The sequence below is a fragment of the Humulus lupulus genome, chromosome 1 (genome assembly GCF_963169125.1).
Source record: "Humulus lupulus chromosome 1, drHumLupu1.1, whole genome shotgun sequence".
In the NCBI taxonomy this organism is placed as follows: Eukaryota; Viridiplantae; Streptophyta; class Magnoliopsida; order Rosales; family Cannabaceae; genus Humulus; species Humulus lupulus.
The window spans coordinates 207,361,622-207,369,804 of record NC_084793.1 but is presented as its reverse complement, the minus strand read 5'-3'; positions in this window follow the sequence as shown (position 1 = coordinate 207,369,804).

Genomic DNA, 8,183 nt, shown 5'->3' with positions numbered 1-8,183 from the left:
TATGATTAGCATGAACTAATTTCTTATTTATGGTGTTAATTGATTCTTGTTGAAACCTTATTATTATCTAATTAAGCTTTTTTGAATTCTCTATCCATATTGTGAAATATTTGTCCTGTGTTTAATGCTTGTGAATACTTGATCACCATTTACATGATTGATATGATTTTATCCTGAGATCTGAGAAGTGAAGGATAAATATGCTATAGTCAAATAATCATAAATTTATATTGGACGAGAGTACCTGTATGATTTTTTGTGCTTAGGGATCACTTGTTCAATGCTTGCGATATGTTAATTTACCATAGAGATGTAGGAGAATTGCTTATTGTAGAGAGTTATATGTCCTGGTACGAATATAATTTACCATAGTAATCAAATATCACAATAGATATAGGATTTATGAAATTCACATTAGAGGGGCATATGTTGATAGTTGATGAAGTTACCCTAATTCTCATTCCATTGAATTAATATTTAGTATTGAGTTCTCTATTGTTCTATTTTATTGCTTTATTATTTTATTCCTTTAGTTTTATAAATTCAGAATTCATTATTTGTCGAATCAATTAGAATTAAAGATTAATTTTTTTAGTTAATAATAGTCTTCGTGGGAACGATACTTAATTTATCACTTTATTACTTGTTACAATTGCATATACTTGCGTAGTTCAAAATTCTCACAACATGTTTTTTGCGTTGTTGTCGAGGACTGTATCATTAATATCAATAGAGTTGATTTTATTCTAAATTGGTTTTTAGTTTATTATTCATTTGGTTTGTGGCTGATATTGTGCTTTCAGGAAATATTGGTATATGCGACAAAGTAGACAAAAGGAATTGATACCGGTAGATCTTGAAATCGAAAGAACTTGCAGACAAAATCGAAAGGTTAAGAGAAGGATGGACTTTTCCATGGTTGAGAATCAAGGGAATGTAACAGCCAATACATGTAATGTTAATAATATTCCAAATGTAGTAGAGATTACAGTGGAGCAAGAACCAATGAAGCTTAGAGATTATGTGATTCCTACGGTCAAGAGATTCCATTCAAGCATCAGACACCCCACTATTGTTGTGAATAATTTTAAGATCAACCCGGCAATACTACAAATGGTGCAGTCTACTATTCAGTTTGGGGGGTTGCCTACTGAAGATCCTAATTTGCACATAATTGATTTCCTGGAGCTGTGTGCAACTTTTAAGATTAATGGGGTGAGTGATGATGCAATCAGACAAAGATTATTCCCATTTTCCCTAAGAGACCGAGCAAAGAGTTGGCTAATTTCACTGCAAGCCAATTCTATCACATCATGGGAGGAGTTAGCCCAAAAGTTCCTAGCAAAGTTTTTCCCTCCAGCAAAAGCTGCAAAGTTGAGAGGGGAAATTAATAATTTCTACAAGACAAAAGGGGAATCGATGTATGATGCATGAGAGAGATTCAAAGAGATTTTAAGGAAGTGTCTACATCATGGTATAGAGAAGTGGATGCTGATCCACAACTTTTATAATGTGTTGAATGGTACTACTCATACCATACGAGATGCTACAAGAGGAGGTTCAATCATGAGCAAAAGTGCTAATGAATATTATGAATTGATAGAGAAAATGCTGATGGATAACTACCAGTGACCAACTGAGATGGGACAGCCAAAAAGATGGTGGCTGGTATGATTGAATTGGATGTATTTCCATGCTTAAAGCTCAAGTGTCAGCTTTAACAAAACAATTACAACAGACCAATCTCCCATCTCAAGCCATTCAAGTACAGAATTTATGTGAGACATATGGTAGTGACCATCCACTAAATCAGTGTTCTGTCCTAGATATGAATAACATGCCCATGGAAGAAGGGCAAGCCATAGGAAATTACCAAAGAAAACAATAACCCCTTTTCCATGTCAAACAATAAAGGTTGGAAGAACCACCAAAAATTTTCTTGGTCAAATAATCAAAGCACACAACAACCTTATTCTCAACCCTAGCCACAATATCAATATCCACAAAATAAACAGCCTTTCCCACAACCCCAGCAATCTTATCAACTACCTCGACCTAGCTTTTATCAACCACAAAATAGACCACGACAACAGCCAATGTCCATGAAACAACTTGAAACACAACCTGATGTATTGAACAAAATCATGACCAAGACAAGGGCATACGTAAGGAGTTTGGAGACTCAAATAGGTCAGTTGGATAATTTGATGACAAAAAAAAAGCTTAAGGAAATTTACCTAGCACTACTAAGGTGAATCCTAAAGAACAGTGCCAAGCCATCACCTTGAGAAGTGGAACATAGTATGAAGAGCCAAAGATGAATCAACAAGAGGAGATGAGTCATGAGAAAAAGGTACAAGGCACAGTAGGAAAGAAGTCTAGTGAAGAGAATGTTACTGAAGGCCCTCCAGAGAAGGAAGTGGTACAACCAATGAGCATTGAGCATCATATAAGGATTCCTTATCCACATAGACTCCTTAAGCATAATTTAGATAAACAGTTTGCAAAGTTTTTAGAGGTGTACAAGAATAATTGCCTAACTATGTCATCTTTATGCAGGAGATCCTCTCTTGCAAGAGGAAGATGAGAGATTATGAAATTGTAGCATTGACTGAAGAGTGTAGTGTAATTTTGGAGAGAAAGCTCCCACAAAAGTTAAGAGATCCTAGTAGTTTTACTATACTGTGCGCCATTGGGGAGTTTGAATGCAAGCATGCGTTGTGTGATCTGGGGGCAAGTATAAATTTGATGTCATTGTCAGTATTTCGCAGACATGGGTTGGGAGAAGCTAGGCCCACGATAGTGACATTACATCTGCGAGATAGATCACTTAAGCGCCCCAAGAGGTATTATACAAGATGTTTTGGTGAAAGTGGATAAGTTTTTTTTTTAGCAGATTTCATTGTTCTTGATATGGAAGATGATGAGAATGTCCCAATTATTATGGGGAGACCAGTTTTAGCAACTATGCAAGCTTTGATAGATGTGCAAAAAGGAGAATAACAGTTGAGAGTACAAGGTGATGAAGTAGTATTTACTGTATTCAAGGCTATGACTTATCCTAGGGCGAGTGATATTTGTTATTCCCTTGATGTTATAGATGGAGCGGTGGCAAGTCAGAAGCTAGTTGAAGATCCTCTTGAGCTGAGTCTTACAGTCTATGACGTAGATGAAGAGGATTGTGAGGAGGAATTGAGTTTTTTGAATTGGATACAATTGTATGGACCATTAAGAGAGAAGAGGCTTAAAGAACTTGGTCAAGGGCCTGAGAGACCACTACCATCCATTGAGAAACCACCTATTTTAGAATTGAAGGTTTTTCCAGAGCATTTAAGCTATGCATATCTTGGAGAAAAGGAGTTCCTTCTAGTTATAGTATCTTCATCACTCTCTGAGGTGGAGGTAGGAAAGTTATAGAGGGTATTAAGAGTTCATAAGACTGCTATTGGATGGACTCTAGCTGACATAAGGCGAATATTCCCATCAACTATGAAGCATAGAATTTTTATGGAAGATGAAGTCAAACAGATAAGTGATGCTGAGAGAAGATTAAATCCAACAATAAAGGATGTGGTAAGAAAAGAAGTTCTTAAGTGGTTAGATGTTGGAATTATTTACCCAATATCAGATAGTGCATGGGTAAGTCTAATGTAAGTAGTTCCAAAGAAGGGAGGAATGACGATGGTTAAGAATGAGAATAATGAATTGATTCCAACTAATATTGTGATAGGTTGGAGGATATGTATAGATTACCGTGAACTGAATAAGGCCATTAGAAAAGATCACTTCCCTTTGCCTTTGTTGATCAAATGTTGGATAGGTTGGTGGGCCATAACTACTATTGTTTCTTAGATAGGTATTCAGGATACCATCAAATTTCATAGATGGAGCTAGTTCTGAAGAGAAGTGAGAAATCACACTTAGTCTTGAACTGGGAGAAGTGCCACTTTTTGGTAAGTGAAGGAATTGTTCTAGGGCACAAGATCTCAAGTAGAGGAATTGAGGTTGATCGGGCAAAGATTTCAACAATTGAGAGTTTACCACCTCCTGTCTCACATAAAGGAGTTAGAAGCTTCATGTTCCTGTTGGGTTTTATAGAAGATTCATTAAAGAATTTTCCAAGATTTTGAAGGATTTATCTATATTACTGATGAAGGGAGTACCTTTTGAATTTTATGAGAAGTGTCGTCATGCTTTTATGGTACATAAGGAGAAATTGACTTTAGCACCCATAGTTGTTGCACCTAATTGGGATTTTCCATTTGAGTTAATGTGTGATGCAAGTGGAAAAGCAAAAGGAGCAGTGTTGGTTCAAAGAGTGGACAAGGTGTTTAGAATGATTTATTATGCAAGTCGCACTTTAAATGATGCTCAAGTTAATTATGGAACTAAAGCAAAGGAACACTTGGCTATTGTGTTTGCTTTTGATAAGTTTAGGCCATATCTGTTTGGGAATAAGGTGATTGTATACACTAATCATTCTTCTATTAAGTATCTTATGACCAAGAATGATATGAAGCCTCGTCATACTCATTGGGTTTGATATGGATATTAGAGACAAGAAAAGGACTCAGAACTTGATAGCAGATCAATTGTCTAGATTAGAGGTGGATGAGAGTCCAAGTATAAAAGAGGTGAAGATAAATGATGGCTTTCCACATGAACAGTTTTTGAAGTAAGTACAAATAATGATGTGTCATGGTTTGCTTACTATGTTAACTTTCTGACTGCCAACATAGTACCTACAGAGATGTCAAGGCAACAACTCAATAAATTTTATTCTGAGGTCAAACATTATTATTGTGGTCCAGATCAAGTCATTCGTCGTTGTGTACCAGAAGAAGAAAATGGTGTTCATTCTAACTCATGCCAAACTCTCCATTGAAGTGGTCACTTTGGAGGTTCAAGGACAGGGGCAAAGGTATTACAATGCATATTTTATTGGCCAACTTTATTTAAAGATGCTAATACTTTTGTTAAATATTGTGATCGTTGTCAACGTACCAGAAACATCTCAATGAGAAATGAAATGCCTTTAAATATTATTCTAGAAGAGGAACTATTTGATGTGTGGGGGATAGACTTCATGGGACCTTTTCTGTCATCTTACAATAAAAAGTACATTTTGCTCGTTGTGGACTATGTTTCTAAATGGTTGGAAGAAGAAGCAACAACTTCTACTAATTATGGAAGTCACACTTTAATTGATGCTCAAGTAGATTATGTAACTACAGAAAAGGAACTCTTGGCCTCCAAAGTTGACAAGGTGTTTAGAATGATTTATTATGCAAGTCGCACTTTGAATGATGCTCAAGTTAATTATGCAACTACAGAAAAGGAACTCTTGGCCATTGTGTTAGTTTTTGATAAGTTTACCCATATCTGATCGGGAATAAGGTGATTGCATACACTGATCATTCTGCTATTTAGTATCTTATGACCAAGAAAGATGTGAAGCCTAGTATTATTCGTTGGGTTCTATTGTTGCAAGAGTTTGATATGGAGATTAGAGACAATAAAGGGACTGAGAACTTGGTTGTAGATCATTTGTCTAGATTAGAGGTGGATAAGACTCCAAGTATGAAAGAGGTGAAGATAACTGATGCTTTTCCAAATGAGCAGTTCTTTGAAGTAAAGGCAAATAATGATGTGTCGTGGTTTGTTGCCCATGTTAACTTCCGGGCAGCCAGCATAGTACCTCTGGAGAGGTCAAGGCATCAACTCAACAAATTTTGTTCTGAGGTCAAACACTATTATTGGGGGAAGCCCATTCTATACAACCATTGTCCAGATAAAGTCATTCGTCGTTGTGTACTAGAAGATGAAATGGTGTCCATTCTAACTCATTGTCACTCTCCATTGCAGTGGTCACTTTAAAGCTTCAAGGACATGGGAAAATGAAGTACGATGCATATTTTATTGGCGTACTTTGTTTAAAGATTCTAATACTTTTGTTAAATCATGTGATCGTGGTCAATGTACCGAAAACATCTCATGGAAAAATGAAATGCCTTTAAATGCTATTCTAGAAGAGGAATTGTTTGATGTGTGGGGGATTGACTTCATGGGACCTTTTCCGTGATCTTACAATAATAAGTAAATTTTGCTCGCTGTGGACTATGTCTCTAAATGGGTGGAAGCAGTAGCAACTTCTACTAATTATGCAACTACAAAAAGGGAACTCTTGGCATCCAAAGTTCACAAGGTGTTTAGAACGATTTATTATGCAAGACTTTGAATGATGCTCAAGTTAATTTTGCAACTACAGAAAAGGAACTCTATTATGTTTTCTTTTGATAAGTTTAGCCATATCTGATCGGGAATAATGTGATTGTATACACTGATCATTCTTCTATTAAGTATCTTATGACCAAGAAAGATGCGAAGCCTAGCCTTATTCGTTGGGTTTTATTGTTGCAAAAATTTGATATGGAGATTAGAGACAAGAATGGGACTGAGAACTTTGTGGCAGATCATTTTTCTAGATTAAAGGTTGATGGGAGTCTAAGTATGAAAGAGCTAAAGATAAATGATGCATTTCCAAATGCGCGGTTCTTTGAAGGCAAAATAATGATGTGTCGTTGTTTGTTGAATATGTTAACTTCCTAGCTGCCAACATAGTAGCTCCGGAGAGGTCAAGGCAACAACTCAAGAAATTTTATTCCGAGGTTAAACACTATTATTGGGAGGAGCCCATTCTATACAAGCACTGTCCATATGAAGTTATTCACAGTTGTGTACCAGAAGATGAAATAGTGTACATTCTAACTCATTGCCACTCTCCATTACGGTGGTCACTTTAAAGCTTCAAGGACATGGGAAAGGTATTACGATGCATATTTTAATAGCCTGCTTTTTTTAAAGATGCTAATACTTTTGTTAAATATTTTGATAGCTTTCAACGTATTAGAAACCTCTCAAGGAAAATGAAATTCCTTTAAATGCTGTTCTACAAGAGGAACTGTTTGATGTGTGGGGGATTGACATCATGGGACCTTTTCCGTGATTTTACAATAATAAGTACATTTTGCTTGCTGTGGACTATGTTTCTAAATATTTGGAAGCAACAACAACTTCTACTAATTATGCAAGTCTAACTTTGAATGATGCTCAAGTTAATTATGCAACTAAAAAAAAGGAACCCTTGGCCTCCCAACTTGACAATGTATTTAGAACGATTTATTATGCAAGTCGCACTTTGAATGATGCTTAAGTGAATTATGCAACTAAAGAAAATGAAATCTTTTCCATTGTGTTTGCTTTTGATAAATTTAGCCATATATGATCGGGAATAAGGTGATTGTATACACTGATCATTCCGCTATTATGTATCTTATGACCAAGAAAGAGGCGAAGTCTAGTCTTATTCGTTGGGTTCTATTGTTGCAAGAGTTTGATATGGAGATTAGAGATAAGAAAGGGACTGAGAACATGGTGGCAGATCATTTTTCTAGATTAGAGGTGGATGGGAGTCCAAGTATGAAATAGGTGAAGATAAATAAGTCTTTCCCAAATGAGAAGTTCTTTGAAGTAAAGGTAAATAATGATGTGTCGTGGTTTGTTGACTATGTTAACCTCCTAGCTTCCAACATAGCACCTCCAGAGAGGTCAAGGCAACAACTCAAGAAATTTTATTCTGAGATCAAACACTATTATTGGGAGGAGCCCATTCTATACAAGCATTGTACAAATCATGTCATTCGCCGTTGTGTACCAAAACATGAAATGGTGTCCATTCTAACTCATTGCCACTCTCCATTGCAGTGGTCTCTTTAAAGCTTCAAGGATAGAGGCAAAGGTATTACGATGTGGATTTTATTAGCCTACTTTGTTTAAAGATTCTAATACTTTTGTTAAATCTTGTGATCACTCTCAACGTACTAGAAACATCTCAAGGAGAAATAAAATGCCTTTAAATGCTATACTACAAGAGGAACTAATTGATTTGTGGAGAATTGACTTCATGGGACATTTTCCAAGATCTTACATTAGTAAGTACATTTTGCTCGATGTGGACTATGTTTCTAAATGTTTGGAAGCAGCAGGAACTTCTACTAATTATGCAACTCGCACTTTGAATGATGCTCAAGTTAATTATGCAACTACAGAAAAGATAATCTTGGCCTCCGAAGTTGACAAGGTGTTTAGAAGATTTATTATGCAAGTTGCACTTTTAATGATGC